At 37.4% G+C, this 24,136-nt stretch overlaps 1 protein-coding gene and 1 long non-coding RNA gene across 6 annotated transcripts in view; one reads left to right on the forward strand and one right to left on the reverse strand.

Annotated features, from left to right (window-relative positions):
• Positions 1–24,136, reverse strand: part of NCOA2 (nuclear receptor coactivator 2) — a 198,378-nt gene that overhangs the window by 147,371 nt on the left and 26,871 nt on the right. The window lies entirely within an intron of this gene.
• On the forward strand, positions 702–22,345 carry LOC308190338. The gene is made up of 2 exons (XR_013947112.1): positions 702–7,608; positions 7,681–22,345. It is a non-coding gene; the product is annotated as an uncharacterized lncRNA (long non-coding RNA).

Genomic DNA, 24,136 nt, shown 5'->3' on the forward strand with positions numbered 1-24,136 from the left:
GATAACATTTCAAATATGAAGCAGTCTTCTTATGGGAAAAAGAAAACAAACTCCTCATTAAAAAATGCCCTTTGCTAAGCACTTTCACATACATTGGAAAAGTGACCAGCCTACTAATGTCATTATGCAACCCTTATGTACATATACAAGTTGATTTTTTTTTTTAATACAGTGGAGAGTGATAAGATACAGTCAATGATATAATCAGTGTCAAGACTCAGGGAAAGATCTTATGCAGATTCCCAAACAGGAAAAAAAAATTAATCAAGAAATCAAGTCACTCTGTAAAACAACTAGGATATGAAAGATTTGGATTAGTCACTTAGTTTCATATACTGTCTCTAACTGTAATCCCAGACTGATGTTTCCCAGAAAGCTAAAGCATCTTTCCCCTACAAATACACCTAAATATTTTCACATTGTTTCATTTGGTACAAAAAGTTTTCTGAGCTGACATCTTGACACAAATGACTTGAAAAAAGATAAAGCCATTCATATGGAGAAGTACACCCAAACAAGGTATATTTCATCATCCTACAGAATGGCTTTTAAAGAGTCCATAAAATAACATTAACAAATAAATGAATTTGCAAACATGTTCTGAATTAATTTTTCTCAATTTTTGTCCATCATCTCAGTCTTGGCTTTGGCTTTCCTAATGGCAATGCAATGCATCTTGGATGCAGCTCTGAAATCTAAATAAAGTTAATTTATCAGTTAATTCAATATGCACACAGCCAATAGCCACCTTGTTCAATATAGATTGCTTAAGATATGGCTATTTGTAAAGTAAATGCATGCTTGCTAAAAAAAATTCAAAAAGCACTGTGAGTAAAGTAACAAAGCTTACTTTCCTACAGATCTGTGTTATGTGGTTGATTGATTTTGGTCACATTAAAGCTCTTTCCATGGCTAAGACATTTATGAGATCACCCTTACCAATGCCAATTCCCTTGGGTCTAATGCCTTTTCTTCCTCAGTTCAGGTACTAATAAAGTCTCTCTCCTTTATTCAGCTTTCTGTTATAAAGGTTTTTGAGACGTTTACTCCTCCTCCCTTTGAGACATTTGCCAATTTTTATTGAAAAGAGCTAATAATGCAAAAGTAATAAGTGATGAAACCCTAAGACAGACAGACAGCATAATCATAATCATTGCTTTTAATGCAAAACAAGTTTAAACAGTGAACTTCTGAATTTCAAGTGGTCATTAAATCCTTTCTAAGTGAAGGGTATATCTTAGTATATAGGGAATGCATAATACCTTTCATCACATTTGTATTGTACTACCCACAACTCTCATAAGCTGATGAGAACAAAAATTACACTGAATCACAGCAAGCCTGAAATTCTGGGATTGCACAGGTAGGACATTGCCTTGCCTGGCAATTAAGAGCGATGTAGGATCTGTTACCTGCTCTGACCTAATTAACTCCTTACTAAAACTCTTGTCAAGACAAAGCAATTGTTCTTCAAAAAGTGCTAAACCTCACAAGTTAATGCTTAAGCTTCCCCCTAGGCTTTAACTCCATTAACTGGAGGTGTTAATTAGATCGAGCTAGGTAAATCAATCAGGATCACACCTTAAAAGCCTGGACTATGCAAGGCATAACCTTAATATATGGAGTCGATAGATTTATAAGCTTGCTTATTAGCATAACTGCCAAGCAAATATCCCACTAGGCTTGTAAACATCAGCACCTATAAGGTGCAACAATATAAACAGACTAAAGGTTTGCTGTAACGAAGAGAAGCGGGGACACTTACTAAGTTAATAGACACCAGTTAAGTACAACACACACACTTTTTCTGTAATTGGATACAGGCTACCATCTCCCAGCGTTACGTAAACAATAAAGGCCTAGCTCTAATATCTCCAGATGAAACATTTAGCAAGACATCACCTAAAGCGGTTTCGGTTCCGAAGTCAGGATCACAGCTCCATAGGGATCAAGGTCCCCGCGCTCAGCATGCACGCAGTCCTGGCACGTCGTGCTGCACCTCGTTCCAGCTGTGAGCCGGCCTGGCGTTTGGCTGAGGGATCAGCTGCCCTGTATGCTTACCGCGCACAGGGGCAAAGGGGACTGCATGCAACAGGGTAGTGGCACGCACAGGGAACAGGTACTGAGGTTTAGCTGACAAACAGCAACTTGCGCATACCATGTGAACATGCTCTTTTCCTCTGGATTAAGCATAACTTTAAAACAAATTCATAGGGGAAAAAAGGGGCTGCGGTTTCTTGGACGTACAAAGAATATGAGTGAGTAGTTCTGGAGAGGGGCAGAGTAGGTGCTGCGCAGGCATAACCTATATTTTTCTTTTCCTGTGGCTTCAGATGCAAAGATTACAGAACAGGAGGATAGAAGATCATCCATAATGAACAGGCTACTTCGTTGATGACTGGAAGATGGATTTATTCATTTCATATATATATATAAAAATCCAGATTACTTTATGCACCAAGACTCCTCCAGCTTTCTGACGCTGAGCATGTTTATTTGTGTTTATCACACAACTGGGAAATCCTGCTGCCCAAAATTTTAAGCAGACTAAAATACAGGGATTTTTCTAGAGCTATCTTGCTGGAAACAGTCCTTACATTCATACCCCTCTGAAGATGTTAAGCATGTGCCAAGTCTCCTATTTTAGGCTCATCTTTCATCCACCTCCCTTATAAGGGCAAAGTTTTCCAAGTTTAAATCAATCCAAAGCACTGATTATATATTAAAAACGTCATGCTACAACCTAATTAAATTATTGAACAATTATTTATTTTGCAAAAGCTAAGGGAAAATACTAGATGTAAATTATTTTTAAAAATACAAATAAAAAAAGGAACATTCCAATTTCAGTCTGTTGCAACCCGCAGTACAGTCTTTTTGAGTTTGAACCCAGAAATTAGTGCAGAGCTTAACAGATGTATACTCTAATAGTGATTTTCTATTTTTTTCCCCTCATGCAACAAGTAGTTCAAATACCTCACAGATTTTATAGAAGAAGAAATTTCAATAGAGTGCAGGAAAATTATGTCTTAATAGTTCTAAACTACATTTAAGGACAATTAGTATATACAATAATTTTCCTTCAAGTTTCCTTCAGTACTGAACTCATTAAACAAATGATATAGCACTATCCTAGCCCCCAACCAAAACAAACAAACAAAAAAAAAAACATTTCTACAGGCTGGACTTCTCTTAGGTGATTAAAGGCATGAGGCAAGAGACCCATTGTATGCACGGAGCTCCTAAGGAATGATGGCATAGCCAACAGCTGAATTCCAGTCTTATCAGAGACTTCAATGCTTTCCTGAAGACAATATACTCAACTTTTTCTATCTCCTGAATAATTCTTGCCTTGGCAAGTCATGGAACTTCAGCTCCAACCTCTTAAATACCTAGATTAGATTTGATAATGCTTGAAAATTGCCAGATTTTCTAACATTGGCTATAATTTCATGATTCTTAAGAAAGCATTAACTATAGTAATACTGAAACGAAACAGAGTAAGTAACAAAAAAAAAAAGGAAAATGAGTTTTAAAAGACACGGTATTCACCATCTTGCTACTTCTCAGATTTAACACCATTTTATTCCATCAGCAGGAGGCACTTATTTACAATTCTGAGTTATAATCCAAAACCTAGCAGAGTTAGGTGACTTTGTTTGTTTTGGGGGATGGGGGAATTTGTTTTGTTTGTTTGTTCAATACTTTAGTCTACAAAGTTGTGGAAAACACACCTTCAAAGCAAAATCCTCAAACACTAGCAATTTTCCATTCCTGCCTACGAGCTGAAATAACCTACCCTTATAGCTTCATCTTATTGAATACAAAGACATTGTTTGATGCTAAAAAAAAAAAGTGCTTTAGTCAACTGAAAACAAAACAAGTATTCTGTTGTATTTTCAGTTTTGCCATATTTTTAATCATCAAACTTTGCTTGCCACCATTACAAGTCAACTGTTTAGTGTAGATGGGAAATCAACGTGGTATTCATACAATGCAAAAAATACTATGTGTTTTAAGGCAATAACTGAATGACAGTTATGTTAGCAAGCACTTGTAAAGATCATATCAAAGATGACAAACAAAAAGACTTAAATCTGAATAAACAGTAGAATGATAGGAATCTTGACATTTTTAGAACAATTAGGAATATTCATTTCCCAATCTACTTCCAAAATCCAAGCGTCATCTTCTAATTGACCCACTTTTCCATTTCTTATCTGTAGTGAATTCACCCTTTCATCATCTGTAGCCTTCTCTCCAAATAAATAAATCTACTTAACAATTTAATGCACTGCTTCTATATGTATAACGTTGTTATATCTTTTATTGATGAAAGTTTGAGTTAGGATGTTGAGAGTTTTCAGGAATGGCACTTCCTCTGTATGTGAATGTAAATGGGAGAGCCGTAAATCCTTAGACTGCATCCATCACATTTTAGTATCCCAGCATGGTGGGAGGGGGAGGATTTGAATAAATTCCAGATTCCTTCTCACATTAAAAGTTAATTTGAAAGTTAATTTTGGAATCACTATGTATTTCCTCAGACCTCACTATTGTCTAGTAAGCCTGCAGAACATGAAGAAATTTTGCCACATATCTCAAAAGCAGAAAAATGCACATTTCTGGTTTGTTCTCAGTTCTTTGCAGGACTAGCTTCCACCTCTGGAAAGGAATGTGAAGGTAAGTTTGTTACAAGGGGTTGCCATTGCTCATCACTAATACTTAATACATTTGCTTTACAGTTGGGTCTTCATGAAAATTAAAACCATCAGTCTTTCTCGATAAGAAATTAATCCTGCTAGAATTAAGCAACTTTTTCTTGTGAAGAAGTGAGGAATGCACAATAGGTATCCCATGTACACACAGCATAATTATGATATTCTGTTCAGGCTTGCTTGAAAACATATAGGTTTTGACATCTTTCCATTTACATTTTTGCACCAAAAGACGTGGTTTCAAACATGGAACTGCATAATAGCTACTTAAGAGTCTACATGGGGAGACAGGAGTTTAACCATGATCTCTAGCATACAACCATGGTGTCCTCAATGAGATGAAATTCCTTTCAGCAGCACTGAACTATCTGCCTTATCCTCTGGCATCGTGGTTAAGGAACTGATCCTTAATGCACCTAGATAGAACAGGTCACTACATAATAAAGTTTCCAAATGATGCACACTGCTTAGTAGAGGGACCAGAGGTTGAGAAGGAAGCTAAGTTATGCTTTCATCCCTAACAGCAGCCCCAAGAGATACACTGGCAGTCGTTGTATTTCCATAGATGACTTTTCCTTCAGACAGCAAAATAGTGTAGGACCTTCCATAAACATCCAAGGTACTACACACGTATTTAATTTAGGAAAACTGACAACATCAATTCAATTTTTTTTTTTGTATAATTAAAGTCAAAATGAAATTTGTAAGAAACACAAGGATCCTAATATTTCAATGAAATTAATTGCTAATCCAGAAATCTTTCTCTTGTCTCCAATGCCAATTCTGCCCCACCCACACTTCACTGAAAACTTCGAAAAACAAGCCAAATGGGCAAGAAAGTCTCACAGCCTCTTCTCACAGTAAGAACACTTGAGCTTGGCATACATTAAATGCACTTTATGACAAACATTCCATTATGTAAACTTCCATGAATAATTTCCTTCTATTTAAATTAAAAATTCAAATTGAAATAAGGCTGCATACCACAAGGGATGTTTTATTCAGTATAACAAAATTAATTCATGTTAAATGTCAGCCAATTTAACCAACCAGAACCTAGATTCTGAATAGATAGATTCAATCAATTTTGAATAAAAATGCAATCAGACAGTACTTGTGATGGAAGCCAGACACCCCTACCGAGCACCCTAACAAATACGGAGTAGTCTTCTTAATAAAGAGATTTATAGGTTTAGAAGAAGTATTTTTTGCATGGGTGGACATGACATAGCAGCACTGCAAGTGAATAAATTCTTCTAAAAACAAAACTACTGACATCTACTATCAGCTATGCTGCATGCCAAGTTGTTCCAGCAACACTTTGCCATTTAAGACATAATATTTTCATACTCCAGCCATACAGATCCCAGAGGCTCAAACCCACATTTCCTGATTTCTACAACAAAGAGTGCCATTAACTACCAGCATCATCAGGAATGCAGTAGTACAGTAACCATACTTAAATGAACCTTTCATCTAGTTTGAGAAAAACAAAAGTATGGTGAGACTGGTATGACAAGTTAATCAACTTCTAAGCTATTAACCATTAGCTTCAAACAAGACAGCTCAACTAGTAAGCAAAGTCTTACACGTACAGAACCTGTGCTGAACTCAAGTTAATATGAGTATTAAATATTCAGTTTAGTCTCTGTATTCTGATTCTTGACTTCAGTTTAGTCTGCTTATTCTAATTCACTACTTTCTTTTGTTTTTATTTGATTAATGTATCAAACAATGCATAATTTGATAAGATTTAGCTGCTAAACTAAAGTCTCAAAGGAGGTTTTCCTTGCTACACAACTCTATCATTGGATTCTTACTAAAAGCACAGATTCAAGATATATTTTACTAATATATTGCTGCTTCAAAAATCTGTGCTATTTGTTCAGAGTTATGATTTTTCTAGGTCTTATCTTTTTTTTTCCTGCAACTTTTGACTGTTGACTTTTATTAAAACAATAATATATTAAAATGTTTTTCTATACTTAGACTCGGTCGAGTCTTACAGCTCTTGGTAATCTTATGACTTTTAATTCCTTACATTCTTGTATGCAATTTTGCTATGCCACAGTCGGTCTATTCACAACAGAAGCCAAGATCTTTACATACAGACCCTCTAACTATGCCTCTTGCTCTTACATCCTCTGCCATCTTAGTATGTTCTGCTAAAACAATACTACTGCCTGTGTTATTTTTACTTTAGCTTGTCCTTACCTTTCCTTTTTCGTAAGGTACATACCTTGAACAATGTGCAGAGATGAGGGACACATCTATGTAAACAAGCAAGTTCCTTAAGCTTCTTATGTAACACACACAAAAGTTGTCCAGTATTAAAACAAAAGTAAAAAAAAAACCACACACAACAACACAGAGCTGTTGAAGAATATCATTCCTGTTTCACCTGGCTGGGTGCAATGTAAGCTAGGGGAGTCCAGAAATGTCTTCCAGGAACCCCACAGGCAGCTTGCCTGGAACAGAACTTCACTTGCAACTCCGCTTTGACAACCAGCACTACTTCTCCTTGCATACCCCGGCAGGCTGTGGTACCGCCATCGATTTTTTGAGACACAAGTACACTGAGCTTCTAGAGATCACAGGTTAAATATTACAGATAATCCTCTTGTAGTTATCTCTAATTTGTTCACATAAATGTTGATTATATTGGCCAGGCTGGTGGCATAAAAATGCTTGCTCTTCCACTGCTCGACTGTGGAGCCCTGAGAGCAGTTCAGCCAGAAAATTAAGAGTTCTTGACCAGTAACACAGCGTCGGTTAATTCCTTTACCTGTAGTTCCTTCTGTTTTGTTTACCAGTTGCACTCACATGAATGGCTGCATCTGTAAAATCCACAGCCTTCAGGAACAATACTTTACTTAAAAGCTTTTCAGAAGTTTAAGATCAGCTACGAACATTTATATATCCACTCATTTAACTTCACAGAAATAGAAAAAATTACATGAAGAATCATTTATCTGAGTTACCATTCTCAGAAAACTTGATTTTTTAAAAACATATTTTTAAATTAAAACTGGAAAGTTCTGTAGTCTTCAATGGGACTCTTCTCATTATGTTGCTTTTTACCTGTTTGATTCTTAGACATCTGAGGAAGAGCCCCAGAAGTCAAGCCACAATAAATCTCTGAAGGTGCTTGCTATATGAGATTAACACAGTTCTAATCATGTCCTGATTAAGTCCACATACACTGAAGAAATCAGCTTCCATTGTAAAGTTATCAAGTGTATTTGCCTTTTACAATTATAATAAACTTTTTTTTTTCCCAAGAAGGGGGTAGAGGGAAGAAGGATGGAAACTATGATGAAAGACACAAGACAGGAAACAAAGGACAAAAATTTGTGGGAGAATCGCAATTTGTTAGTTCCAATGTTCACAGAACAAGCTATTTTTGTTAAACAACTTTGAGAACAACTGAAATAAAGACTCTACTTAGAATTAAAACCTAATTAATTTAAAATTAAAGAACTGCAAGCCACACAAAATGGCAGCCTCTGCCTTGCAAAGTTTACAATATAAATGCCGATCCTCTGGGAAAGTTAATGGCACACCCTGCAGGGATTTCCTATTATTCTCAAGATTACTGTCTGCAGGGTGGTAAGAATCTGGTTGGAATTTCTGTAGATTTGGAAAACACTACAATTTTCTAATACATGTCATAATTCTTTGATCAACATTTAAGTATATAATACTTAATTACACTAGAATTAATACCTCTAAACAGGAACAAATGCCTAAAACCAATGCATACATCACAGAACCTGTGATAATGCAAAGTCCTGTGATTTCAAGACCTGCTTTTTTTTTAAAAAAAAAAAAAAAGGAATTTCTGGCAAACAAATGTATTGAAATTACTGAAGTTGAATTTGGCCCAGCGTGAGCCAGGCCATTGAGGTGAAACTGACAGGCATACCCAAAAACATCAAATCACAGAATCTTTTCAACAGTCTCAATGTCAAACAGAAACAACAAGAAAGAAATAAAACAAAGACCTATTGAGGTCAATGGGACATTTCAAATAGCACTGCTATGTACTTTACAATGGAACTTGTTAGTAACCCTTATACTTCAACTGCCTAACTCCTTTCATCATAAAGGATCTTGAAACCTTTTCAAGCAGAAGTGCTTACACCTCAATGGTTTCCAGTATACCTTTGATATTCAGTAGAGGAAATCCCCACGGGCTGTATAACTGTTTTCATTTTGTCCCATGAAATTCCTTTCACTTTTGGATGATGTATAAGCTGTTAAAGTCAAATTTTCCTCGTCTCTTGCATTCCTGCAAAATTTTTGGCTGCTTACCATAGTCATAACCAGTGGTTATAAAGCCGAGCTCACTTCACCACCAAAGCAGCAATGGAATTGTCAGAATCACTTTAACTAGTCAGCAGAAAACTTTTTCCTCCTGTGTCCTCTCATTTACCTTCCAAAGTCATTACGCAGGCCAGAAGATCCCTTACCGCCAACCGTGACACTGTGATCCTAAAAAACAGGTTCAATACCTAGCTACAGCAGCTAATGTTCCACAAGTGGGTAACAAAGAGAATCATTTTCAAGTCTTGGACAAGGGAAAAGACCAGTCATGACCAGTATTTTTCCTGACCATCCAAACAACTTAAAAACCTAAAACCAAACTAACCATCCTACCAAAATCTGATGGCCCTGACAGTTTTGTATCTCAGTCAAATACTCCAAGACATTAGTACCGCAGTACAAAATTACAGCTTATTGTTTCCTACTAATTAAACCCAGGAAGGCTCCTGCACAAGTTATGAAAGAACACAATTTAGTTTACACACTCAAGACACTGAAACATGGGAAACAGTGGCTTGACAGTCATCAGTGCTGCTTTGGATATTCTACCACATCATGCAAATATATTTTGATTGATTTTTTTTTAGTTACATAATACCATTCTTTCATTAAGTTTATCTTCTTCACTATGAGGAAAAACAATATGCAAATATCCCCCCCCCCCCAAAAAAAAAGGTAAATAAGCAAACAAGTACAAGCAGGCCAAGACCATTATAGCAACTTTCAAATGAAAAAAAATACTCTCATTGCGAAAGAAAGGTTTCTCTTCTTCTGGTAATATGTTATTTTTTCCTCAAGTGTTGAATACTTTTTCAGTATTAATGAGGAAATGAAGCTTTGGTCTAAGAAACCTTGAATTCTGAATTCTCTTTTGATTTGTTTCCCCTCACACCACCACCCCATTTCAGAATAAAAACAAAGGTTTACACTACAGAGCTTACAAAATGGCAGTACACCAGAGTGACATGCAACATGTGTCCCTCCTGTTCCTCAAAAGCAAGGCTTCCATAGCTTCACCACCACCCTTTGAATGAAGAACAACATCTTGCTAATTTTACTTGGTGCCCTTAGTTCTTGGATTGGAAGGAAAAAGAAAAAAAATCAATTGGCAAGCATCCCTCTTTTAATCTCTCCATACCATTCATGAGTTTATCAATCTCTATCCTATCTCTTCTGGCAATAGGACAGACAACTATTTCTTCTTCAGACAGAAGAGTTCTATTTTCAGACCCAAAAGAACAGTTGATCATGCTTAGTGAAGTAAGACGAGTATAAGGTGGGAATCATCTATGGTCCTCATCCACAGCTGGCAGGTTTCAACTGATTCTAGCTCAAGAAGTCTCAGAGCCAAGTTGTTACCTAACCACGGAGGCAATTTCAAAGAGATCAATGTGTAATACTGCCTGAAACTTTTTTCTTGCTGCTTTTAATAGCATGGAGTTAACAATCATCACAACCTCACCCCCAAATGGTAAAAATTTTACACTGAAATCACTGTGACACTCTCACAAAATCATACAATGCATAAGGCTGGAAGGGATCACTGGAGGTCATCTGGTAAAACCTCCCTAATTAATCAGGGGCAGAGAGATGGCTGCACAGGACCATGTCCAAATGGATCTTGATTATCTCCAAGAATATCTCCACAACCTCTCTGGGCAAACTTTCAAGGCAATGACCACAGTTCTATCTAGCTTTTCATCTATGATGAGCCCAGCCAAACACTATTTGGTCATTCCTGCCCTGCTACTCCTCACAACATGAAAGATTCATCCAACTTTGGGACTGTACATGCCTCAAAGCCACTTGAAAGGAACAGGCTTTCCACAGCATCCTGATCACAGTCACAAGACTCTCCTTCAAGCAAACCTTCTTCCCTACTCTATTTATACTCACATAATCTAACGACAGGCTAGAGCTTAGTGGCTCTGTATTGTGTGGATGAAGCATTTACACCTTTTAAACAAGGATGTAAAGAAGATAGCTGCTATCTGCTCTTCTATGCAAATTTAGAAGGGAAATGAGTACCTGTTATATTTCGTGGTATGTACATTACCAAGAATAGATGAACAAGACTGAGTAGCTCAGTAAATCACTTGCAGAATATCAAAGAAAACTGTGAGATCTTCCCATACGATATCTGTGATATCTCAACAAGAACTTCCAGATAGCTTGAGGAAGTCCTGGCTACAGCAAACAGAGACATAGCCTCAACAAACAAGATGCTGGAGTCTGCATAGACTTCTCAAAGAAGTCTGTTCAGTTCTATCCAGAGAAAAATCAATAAGCCTAGAACAGCTGACTGTTCTGTGAAGCAAACCAGTTCAGTCCTGTGCTCCATCAACACTTCCTATGCAGTAACAAGAAAGCAGAGTAGGCTTCTCAAAGTAAAGAATCTTTGACAAGCAGATTTCTTCAAAGGATGCCTAAGTGAAGAAGTCTAAGAGGAAAAAGCCACTTTTTTTTTAAACTATAAATTGGTGAGATACAGGAAGAATAAAACTACCTTGGTAGAAGATTTCAGACGTGCACTGGACAGCAAGCAGCCTTGGTAGAAGAAAATGACGTCTTTACCACAAAGTACCAATACATCAACATTAACACCACAGAAACAGTCACACTTTGATTCACTCAGCAAAGATGAAGGATGCAGTACTGGCTCCAAGGTATGTAATCCTCTAGCTTTAACAACCTCACAGAAGTGATGTAATTTTGACACAGAAGGTGTGCCTGCTTAGAGAAATCCTCATGAAATCTCTTATCCCCCCTGTTTAGCCAGCTCTGCTAAAGCAAATAATGCTGTGCCACACCTGGAAATCTTTGATCTTTCATGCTTCAGGGAGACAGAGTAACCACCAGCCCAGGCAGATGGATGAAGTGGGTCAGAGCGTTTCTTCATAGCACGTAGATTCTTTCAGTCAACAGAGCTCCTGCCTCCTGGAGCTGCCTCTTGCAGTACATGACAGAGCCTACTTCAAAGCAGGAGTCAGCTACTGAGACAGCACCTCAGAGTCACACCAACTCTTCGTAAACTCTCCACAAAGAGTATTTTTAGGCAGGTATCACAAACTTCTCAGAAAGCATCACAGACTTACCACAGTCTCCGTCGAGAGTTTAGGAGAGCTGGAATGCTAGAAGACAGGCCATCCGATCGACTGTCAAACAGCAAGAGGCATCTCAAAGACCAAACACATCGGTTGTAACTACGCCACTACTTTTGGGCTGCCCCAAGGCCGCCCACAAGACCAGGCCTGCTCTCCATGCTGACGATAAGAAATCAGGTGCAGCCAGAGAGCACACACACCACCTCAGGCAGCCTAGCACTGGCTTGGCACGGCAAGACAGACAGAATGCGGGCAGCTCATAAGACAGCGGTACGCCAGGAAAGGGGAGTCTGCAGGGCAAACTGTACCTAGGGGCATTCTCAGGCCCGAGTACCTACTGATTGCCATCAAACGCAGACCTGGGTACCAAGAAACAAAACTGAAATAAAGCCCAGTGATTTATATCTTGTGTTAAAAACCAAAGAGCTTAACTAGAACTTACCTAGCAAAACAACAACTCGCTGCCTTCAGGGTGACGAGGAGAGCGTGGCTCTCTGTGACTGAGACAGCCGATGCTGCTTCATCTTGCTATACCTTTGTAGGAAGACGAAGCACACACGCCAGCTCTGCACGGTGCTGGTATCCTGCGTGCACACCTCCAGTGAGCAGCCTGGGTGCACACCCTGCGTGCCAGGTTTCAGCGCAACGCAAACACGACGAAATCATTACGTAACAAGAAATTGCCTTCAACAAAAACCAAAGCCAAAAGCCACGAGATTCAGCAGGACTGTTAATGTCACAGAAACAGCACTGCAGTTAGGCCAAAAATATCTTTTTATTCATTGCTGTTATTTTCAAGTATTTATAGTCTTCAAATAAGTACATGTAAGAAACCATCAACCGAAACCTAAAATCAACTCAAGTTTCATTCAACCACTTTTCAGCCTGAACACGAGAATAAATTTTACAATATTAACATTTTTTTCAGTTAGTGTTTGTGACTGTACTTCTATAATAACTAAGCTGATATATCCATAAAAATCAGTTACAAAGCTGGACTTGCTCACATTTCATGAGGACTGACTCAAGAACAAATTTTTAGCAAGATTAATTTCCAACTCAGGAAATACACCAATACACCTATTTAACAAAGCATATGATACTGTGTTAAATACTATGTAAATGTTTTCTAAAAAAAGCACATGTATTTAATCACTGTTCTGAATATCAGGGCCCATGAAAAGTTAATATGTAGAAATGTATTTATTATCGTTTTTAAATGATTCCACATGCACTCAAGTGTAATAACTTAAGTTTTCCAACACAGCAGATCAAATATGGAAAAAAAGAGAAAATGCAATAATAGTGGAAGATTTATCTAAGAAGAAAATCATGACAGTTAGCATTATGATTTTTATAGCACTAACACTTAAAATGCGTGTTCCTGCTGTGGCCAAAAGAGTTATATGATAGACTAATAAATAAATATTAAAAGGCAGCAGTTTCCAAGTGGTGGTCCAAAAGGCCGTGGTTGGCACATGGTCCTATTTACAATATTTTCCCTGTAAGTCTCTATTAGAAGCACATGGTGGTCTTGAATAGATTGAAGGATAAGAGCTGCTCCATTGCTAAAAACAATCTGGAACCCCCTGGGTCATTTTAAGTTAAATATATATATATATATATATATATATATATATAAAATCAAACGGTTAACTTCTTCTTCCATACTTATTTCAATATCTGTTAAAGGTCCTACAGAAATGGTATCACTCTCGAAACTAGTAATTATTTAATAGTGTTTTCAAACATATCCAAACAATTTTGGCAGAGGGGATGTTTTTGGAGCCATGTTACTTATTTGTAGTCTGAATGGCTCACACTTCTTCTCATACTATTCATTTATATGAGCCTTTTTCACACCTGAAAAACAAATGCAGGGTTTTTCAATACCTAAAAGCCCTCTCATTAATTGGGTTTCTAAGCCAAATAAAAGACGTGTTTTGAACATCATCACCCAGACAACATTTTGTTTAAATACCTCTTTAGGAAAAACATTCTATCAACATTTAAAATTATAGTTCCAACAACTCAGTGGAATTCTATACCAGAACTTACTACCATAGATAAACAAATCAAAAGTATTTCTTCATTCCTCAGACAACTACACTGAAGTGAGAATGTGAAGTAAGTAATTTTTCAGAAATGGGCCGGCCTTTATTTATCAAGTGACATGCAAGCACAGGACCCAAGCAGGAATTTATCCCTTAGCTTGAACCAAACCAAAAGCACATGGGTAATTGTTGCCCGTTGCTGAAACTCAGAAACCACCCAAATCTATACTGCACCATGTATTTTTATGCTCACCTTGCACACTAGCCTTCCAAGGTAGACATAATGCTCATTTGGATGTGGCATGGACCTATACCCTAGGGAACACGTAAATCTTCTGAATCACACCATGTTAAATTGTCCAACTACAGAAGCAGTAAAACAAGAATGCCTAAAATTCAGCATTCTCCACTAAAATTTCACACTGAAAGTCTACCGATGGCTAAAGTGGTGAGAATCCTAAGTCTTTTCTCCTAACAAGTTTTGAGCAGTGTGCAACAGAGGAGAGAGGGCCACTCCTTCTGGCCAAGCTCTGTACAAACAGAGCTTGTACAAAATCAACCCGTCCAGTTGGCTGGTCATCTTCAGCTGGTCCAGGAACACAACCTCTGGCATGATGTCAGCTGAAATCCCTTTCTTACCAAAGAACTAAACTTTTCAAGATGACCAAAAGTTACTAGAAATTGGTCACACCTCCTCTTCACCAATGAATTTGAGATGATGAGAGGACTGGAGTACCTCTCCTATGAAAACAGGCTGAGGGATTTGGGGTTTTCCAGCCTGGAGAAGAGAAGGCTCAAAGGCTCCGGGGTGACCTTATTGCAGCTTTTCAATACTTAGAGGGTGCTTATAGAAAAGAGGGAAACTTTTTTACATGGGCAGATAATGATAGGACAAGAGGTAATGGTTTTAAGCTAAAAGAGAGAAGATTTAGAGTAGATGTTAGGAAGAAATTCTTCACTCAGAGAGTGGTGAGACTGACACAGGTTGCCCAGAGAAGCTGTGGATACCCCATCCCTGGAGGTGTTCAAGGTGTTCAAGGCCAGGCTGGATGGGGCTTTGGGCAACCTGGTCTGGTGGGAGGTGGCCCTGCCCATGGCAGGGGGGTTGCGATGAGGGAATCTTTAAGGTTCCTTCCAAGCCATTCTATGATGAAGGGGTACATTGATCGCCTTAGGACTACTGAGGGGCAAAAATGCCTTGCTTGCAGCCCTATGTGCAGCCCCAGCCAGGATGTATAGTCTCAGACATTAAGGCAAGCTTGTTGCAAAGATACTTTCAGGGGCTATCAGGAGAGCACACCATTCATGTAATCTTACCCACCCCCGATGGGTTTAGGAGATTTCCAATCACTAACAACTTCACTATTGTTTTTGTTGTTGAACTTACTATGGTTTCATAGTAACTATATCCTGGCAATAATTCATTAGTCTAAAACTGAGCTTCTAGTCAGTCTTCCTAGTACCTATTGACTTTTTCATTCTGTCTGATAACAAGCCAACACGTTTTGACAAGACACACCCATACGATTGACAATAACCGGGTACATACATATGTTTCAGATGGTGTTTTGTCCAGAATAGTAAGATTTACATCATAGTGTGAAAATCTGATTTTCTTTTCTAAGTTGGTTGTATTTTAGGCTCACCTTTTTTGTTCTTCATAACCTGGATATCATGTGTAGTTTTACTACATATAAAATGCTGTGGCTGTGCTGCCCATTGCCCTGTATGACCAACATGATCAATAATTATACCAAGACAGAGGCAAAACCCTTGCATGTCCAGTCTACCCTGAAACAAAAACACACACAAAAGTTTTCTTATTCTTTTTCCTAGCAAGTTTGAGAATGTGTTTATTTTAGGTTAAATGATTATTTTCTTTCTGTAATAGCAACTTTTTCAAACTTGCTTAAAATGTTTGCTGTAACAATCTCTGCAGGTTGCCAAATGCTTCCAGGGTACAAAGTCACAAGTTCTGTGGAATGCTGGTCTGTGTACTCTGCCACTGCCAGCACACCTTCCCCAAGTAACACATACGACCTACGAACACCATCTATAGCTTGGAAGCTATATGTCTGTCTGTGCTTTTCAGTTTGTTAACAGAATACACTTTACCATGCACACCATTTTTTCCTGGGTTTCCTATAACCACGGCAAGTGCAAAGCCAGCGTGTCCCTTCTGTGCAACAAAAAAAGATTTAAAAGATAATCCAGGAAGAAAAGTCACAGGATTTGTGCAGAATTAAAGGCAGAACAGGATTTCCCTACTCCAAAATATAGTGAAACGGTATGTCAGCAATCCTTTTACCTTATCATATTTCACAAAAATGACGATTGCTAAAGGATGGATTTGTTTTTTCATACGTTCTTCCAAAGTGGGATTTTTCTACATATTACACTCCTATTAATTTATTCTATTAGTAAACAAGTATGTAATGGTAGTGTAGTGATTTAATTTGTTACACAAATGCAATTGATTTCAGTTCTTGAAGCAAGTGTCCTTGCAAACTAGGATTTCAAATAACAGCTGGAAACATTCAGGTTCATCTTATGTGTTAAAATATTAATACAACATAGATAAAATATAGATGACCAAGATTACAAGCTGAGCATTCCTACAAAACTGAAATCATGCTTCACAACATTCTGAAAAATCCAAAATCAGGGAACGCGGCCTCCTGGCAAATGAGCCCTCTTCTAGGGCAACATATCAAACATGCGGCAAAGCCTGAAACGTACACAGGGGCAACTGGCAGATTGCTAAATCTCAATGCTCGAGATCAATATCTTTGCACAAGCAACATGACCTAGGGAACTAAGGGCAGAACTGGTATACAGACAGCATTCAGTTTCATAGTGGTTCAGAAAAACAAGCACTTCCCTGGTTTCTTTTAAAAAAAAAAAAAGCTATTTGCTGATGCACAGTTTGTGTTCCAGAAGTGTTGTAAAGTTTTGTGTAGAAATGTATGAAGTAGAGTTTCTAAACTAACAAATCATTGCTGCATCCATTTTTAGGAACCTTTGTAGTAAAGAATTAAAAAAAAAGTGTATCACTATTTCAAAACAGAAAGCATTTCTCTAGTGCTTCTATTAGCACAGCAGAGAACACGTCTCCAAAAGGAAAGGGGGGGGAGGGGACGGACATAAGTCAGTATGCAAAAATAAATAAAAAGCTCACACAAAATGAGATAGCATAAGACACACATCAGAAACCTGGACAACTGGACCAGCTGCTACAGCAGTCTGATTTAATATTCTAATAAGATGACATGATTTTGTGAAATCTCCTGTGAAATGACTCCTGTGAAATCACAGTACAAAACATGCTTTTGAGTTCTCTAAACAGCTAATTCCATATAGAAAATTGAAGTAGTTAAAGATCATTTTCAGATTTTTCTTTCTGGCTTATCTTAGTATAGCTAATGAGCCTTTTTAGGAAACACATGTATAAGCAACATGAAGAAAGAACTACACAAACAAGTTTTAGAAATATTTCACCTTGCAGTCATTCAGAATACAAAAATCACAGATTACTTTACAAAAGTCACACCTAAAAAGCTCTTGCATATATATTGAAGGTGCTCTTGGAATTGATTACTTTTTCTAGCTTCCTCATTAATCTCAACAGGAATGAAAAGCCTTGATTGGCTGATAAGTTGTTCCCTCCCTCCTCTCCCCCTGACAGTACATTATTTTCACACCATAAAGAAATCCTATAAAATTTATTTCATAAAAAAATAATTAAATTTAAAAAAAATAAAAAAGACATATGTCAGTAGATCTGATCAAATCATCAACATTTTTAAACACTAACACACTTACAATTTATAATTAAATAAAATACTCTTTATACCTAATTCATACAAAGCAGTTAAAAAAACATAATTCAGCTGCAAAAGGAGCATCCTGAGCTCTCACCTCTAGGACCCTTATTCATTAATGGTTTCTGCAAAAAAAAAAATACAAAAGTAATAGTAACTTATGAAATAATAGTAATAAAAAACACTACAAAACAAACTAGCAGCTTGATCACACGTGGAAGTCATTTGTACAGTCCACCACCTTGTACTCACCTAAATGTGAAAGTTTCAAAAAATAAAATAAAAACAGTGAGTATTCAAGACTGTAGCTTTGAACACAGTTTTAATATGAAAAGAAAGTAGTATAGCTCAGAAGTACTTCTGACAGTAAGCAGGTACTTCCCACCCCATCAGTTTGAATATACACCTGGTTTGGATGAGCTCTTTCCCTCTGTGTCACTGACTTCTACCCAAGAATTAAAATAAACAGGTCATATCCATCAAAAATACAAAAACGTGTAACTATAGCTTAAACTGAAAACAGGTAAATTTGTATTGATTTACATAAGTAGGTCTTGTCTTTTACCCTGCAAAGAAATTAAGTGTTCTAATCATCAATACAAGGTAGATAATTCTCAAATTTGCACGTACCAAATACAGCAAATGGAAAGAAAGGAGATGTAGTAAAACCTGTTCCAACGTGCTGTACATCAGAAATATGACTCTCCTATTTCATAGGAGCCAAACTAAAACATACAACGAAAAGCTAGTTAAGAACAAAGTAGAACAGAAAACATACAGCTTACATGTACCATAGCATTGAAAAAACTCATTAAAACGCATTTTTGTAGTTGAAAAATGTCAAAAAAAGATCATTTTTTTAAAGTTTCTGCTTTTGAGCACACACGCACAGGCCCTTCACAAGTGTCCTTGGATCTTAAATTAAACATACCTTCCCTATATATCATTAAATTGGCTGTATCAGACAAAAATGTTTGGCTAAAGCAAGGTAACTAATCTAAACATCCATAATTCAGCAGAAAATGTTAGAATGTATGAAAATAAATGGATTTATGAGTACTAATAGTTTACCATGAGGATTATAAACCTTATGTATGTATGGTAGTCTTGTGAAGTTACAGAGCCAAAGGACGACAGCACAACAAAAAAAATCCAGCAAAAAGTAACTTCAAAGAAAACTACATGCACAAAAAATACTTGTATAGCTCTCCCTTTGTGCCCAGCCCATCCAAGGCTGGCTTTGCTTACCAAGTTCTGTTGCACTATTTGTAGGATGACAAGTAATTATTTGCGCACAACTTTTAGGAGCAAGCACGGACATAATATACAGCTAAGTAAAGCAAATTAAAGCCAGCTGAAGCCTGCACTGATACTCTCCAAAGCCTTCATGATGTGGAAAGCTTTTCGCAAAAATTCCAGCTAATTTACAACAGCAGAGGAATCATCCCCGGATGGTTGGACAGATTTTCCTCTGCTATTGGTTATATTGCATTCCTGGTGACAAAAGTTGTTGACATTAATGTTGAATTGTAGAGCTGGCACTGGAATAAAAACTGTCTTGCATATACTTCCAACATTTTTTCACTATTGAGAACACTTGAATGACCCAAGAACTCTGTTTAAAGGTTTAAGTACAAGACAAATTTCATAACACATGTTTGAGGAAATAAGTCTTCTACCTTGCCTTATATAAGCTTGATGTTTTATTGGCTTTTCATAGGTGTAGGCCAGTGATAGTTCATCACTGCCTTTGGAATTGCCCACCCATTTCTTCTTTACTTTCCAGTTACATAGGAAATGTCTAAACTCCAGACCCAGTTCTTTCAGGACTCATTTTCTCTGAAGGTTGTTCTCTAATGGGGCAAGCCAGCACATGTGGCCAGCTGCTGTATTAAGAGACTGGATTGGTATCTGAAAACCGATCAACATCTACATCACCATTGAATGGAATAATTGAAATTACTGCACTATCATTCATCAATAGGCCCACAATCAACTCCAAACATCGCTAACATTGTGTTCAAGAACAAGAACTGGGCTTTAAAAACTCAGTTGTTTTCCTAACAGGGTTGTCACTGCTGTAAGACGTGACTTGGAAAGCTCATGAGGTGCAACTGAGTACTTACTCAGCTGGAAGTAATAGAGTGATACTTTCACAAGAGCATTAAAAACCAAGCGTGCAAATGATGTAACACCAGTAGATAGAAAATGGACATGAAAACAAAACGAAGAGGGGAGGAATAAAAATACATTTCTGTGAAAAGTAAAATTTTTAAAAAAATCTTTGGAGTAACAACTCTTTTGCCCAGTAATAATGATGCATATTTTAGTAACATCTATTTGTACATTACACTTGGGAGACAGCTAAACACTCATTTAATTTGTAGAATAGCACTGTACGCAGAAGTCCAATCTTTCTGCTTCTGCCAGAGTTTATGACAATTTATTTACTTAGTTATTTAAGTCAAGAGAGGGCTGGACTTTTACTTGTTCTATTAACCATATCCTGAGATATACAGGAAGCACAAACAATTCTCATAATTATACTTAATTCCACAGATGTTTGTCTATACTAACACAAGCATGGAAATTCACAACCACATAAGTCACCAATTTAGATCTTGATTTGAGAAATCTGGGAGCAGAATCCTTAGAATATATTTACACATGAAAAATAAGAGTATATCTTCTAGCTAAAATAAAGAGTATATTTTCTAGCTATTAATGATGTAAACTGTGCAACAGATACTTATGCCCTTCTTTAAGGCTTTAATATTTTAAAATATGCTCTTAAAGGATAGTTATAAAAATATCTACTATTGTATTTGCAGTCAAATGTACAAATTAATGTATTTACAACTAAGAAGCCATAACAGTGTCTTTGCCAAAGATTTGTCACTTGAGTAGAATAAACAAGTATCTGAAGTTTTTAAAAGGCTTTTGCAGTTCAAATTTTTCATTTTGTTGCCCTTTCACAGCCATATATTTCTTTCACTTATTTCCATGACTAAGGTATTTTTTAGGATTAACATAATTCTGCATTTGGTAAAGGGAAGTGAGAGAAGAATTTTAATAAAACTAAAAATCTGAATGATAAGAGGTATGCACATAGTATTACCAAATTTGTAAATATGAGATAAATTAGGTCCTGTTCTTTTTGATGGTTTCTGTTACCGAAGGGAAAACAAAGAATGAGCACACTCCATTTGGTTTCTTAAACGCACAAAAATGAGAAGTATCTGAAGTGCAATTCAAATTGGTGCTCAGTTGAAAACTGAGGATGAATATTTTTGAAAAAGAGAAGTGCTAACATTTCAAACCATTATTTGAAAGCTCTTAGGGGAGAAGTTGAGGGACAGAAGGATGGGATTACAGCAACTATGTTATACACATAGTCTTGTAAAGAACAGTGGAGCAAAAACAAGTATATGTGTGGGGGTGGTACATTATGTAAAAGGAAATACATAAATGAGTCAACAATTATATTTATTGTTTTAAAAATACCCATGAAATTTTGTTCCAGCATGCTGAGCAGCTTATAGAGGATTCCCACACTATCTTGTTGCTGTAACCACCAGTCTTTTTTCCTACCATTTTGTTTTCTCCATAATCCGTGCTGTCAACACACTGGAGGGAATGGATGCCATCCAGAGGGACCCGAACAGGCTTGAGAGGTGGGCCTGTGTGAACCTCACGAAGTTCAACAAGGCCAAGTGCAAGGTCATGCATCTGGGCTGGGGGAATCCCAAGCACAAATGCAGGCTGGATGGACAATGGATTGAGAGCAGCTCTGAGGAGAAGAACCTGGGGGTCTTGGTGGATGAGAAGCTCAACATGAGCCGGCAATATGTGCTTGCAGACCAGAAAGCCAACCATGTCCTAAGCTGCATCAAAAGAAGCGTGTCGAGCAGGTCAAGGGACTCTCTCTTCTCCCTCCCTACTCTGCTCTTGTGACACCCCACCTGGAGTACTGTGGAGGGACTCTTTGTCAGGGGGGTGTAGTGATAGGACAAGGGGGAATGGCTTTAAACTAAAAAAAAAAAAAAAAAATAGGTAGATTTAGATTAGGTGCAAGGAGGAAGTTTTTCACTCAGAGGGTGGTGAGGCACTGGCACAGGCTGCCCAGAGAAGCTGTGGATGCCCCATCCCTGGAGGTGTTCAAGGCCAGGCTGGATGGGGCTTTGGGCAGCCTGGCCTGGTGGGAGGTGTCCCTGCCCATGGCAGGGGTAGGAACTAGAGGATCTTTAAGGTCTTTTCCAACCCAAACAATTCTGTGATTCTATGAACACAATCTTATTTATAAGAAAGCCATAAACATGTTAGAGCAAAAACTATGGTATTCAGTTTCTGTTGCTTCTGTTGCATTCCCCTTATTTTCCCACCATAACAGAGCAGGGAGAAGGGAGGGCACTTTTGCAGCTGCATAACACAATTTCAGATTAACAGCAAGCAGATTTTCCAAAATACAGCATTCAAAATACACTAACCAAGCAAAACCAGTTCCTTTGCAAGAATATTCTATCTTCAAGAATCTTGCTAGAAAAGATTCAAAATGAATCTTTGAGTGAACACTAGAACATCACCCCAAGATAACCCACTTAACTGTCCTAGTCCTTACTACAGATGTTTAAATTCCTGACTTGAATCAGACAAGTTGGCAATTTTGCAATCCAGGTCCCTGTCAACACAGGAAAATGCCATAATACTGGCTATTCATTATTTCTGTACCTCTCTTTCACCCACACAGTCTGTGAAAAAATTCTGAAACTTTACTCATCCTCATAGATAACAAGCACGTACCAGATATCTCACAATTTGGAAGAAAAGTAAAATAAAAACCTGGCTTTGCCCTACCCTGCTTAACTTCTGACACAGGTTAAAGTCTTAAGAAAATTTTCTTACCATTCACTCCCATTTCCTCAGATACACTTACGAAAAGGGGTTGACAGCTGGTGTGAATGCATACCAAGAGTTAAGAGACCATCGAAGGAACCTGTTATGTTTAGTTACTCCTTGGGAGATGCTTCCCAGATGCGTTTGGAAACCAAATGGCACAAGAGCCAAACCCAAGAGAGAACTCAAGCTTCAGTATTACCTTACTTGTTTGTCAAGGATTTAGAGACTGCCATAAAACAATGCGTATCATCAGAAACTAGCTAAGTCTCTGCAAAAATTTAAATTATACACTTGATTATGGATAGACAGGATTCTGTCTGCTCCTTAAAGCAGCATCACAAAAGTTCTTAAAGGCCACCAGAATAAGGCAATGAAATGAAAAATACAACAGTAAGCTCCTCAGGTGTTCAAAAGCATCTCTATCAGAATAAGATGCTTTTAACTCCTTTTACTATAAAGCCTGAAGAATGGTCAGACCTTTTTAGGTCATCTTCTAGGTAAGCTTTTACTTTCTGCACAGAAATTTAAATTATATTTTGTGGTTAAAAAAAAATAATCTACTGAAGTATAAATGTGGATAAAAGAAAGACAATTAAGCTTCATCTGCAAAAAAATATTAAAGCTGCCAATATAAAGCACACACATGAAAAATTAAGCCTATAAAAATATATAATGAAAGACATCTGGCACAAATGTCAGCCTTTGCATGCTTGTTTTGTCAGCTGTCAAATCATGATAATATACGATGGTAAAAGGCATGCTGACAGCAACATTCTTAGTATTTTAAAGAACAATCAAAAAATACATGCAGCTGTAAGAAAAATATCTGCATGACTACCAAACTAACTGAACAGGGCTCGTGGTCCTTAGATAAATATTAACACTTGACTCTCAAACAGAAGTCTTTGCAGGACAGGTCCCAAACTATTTCCTCCCCACACAAACCTTTTTGGAAAAGTTACATGGAATTCTAAGCAATTACACACACAATCCTTTATACAGATATTGTAGGTAAATACTGTTCCTAGGCAGCAAATGGAATAGGGTTGAGCAACGCCATCCATTACATACTTACCTTTGTCAATAAAAAAAGCCTTTTAAGAAAAAAATAAATCTTCCTAATAACTGATTTTATCTCCCCACCCCCCCCAATTATTTTGGTGTTGTTACACTAATTTAATAAGCCAAAGGCTTCCTCAATGTAGAACACAAGTTTG

This window comes from Anser brachyrhynchus (genome assembly GCF_964034855.1).
Source record: "Anser brachyrhynchus genome assembly, chromosome: 2".
In the NCBI taxonomy this organism is placed as follows: Eukaryota; Metazoa; Chordata; class Aves; order Anseriformes; family Anatidae; genus Anser; species Anser brachyrhynchus.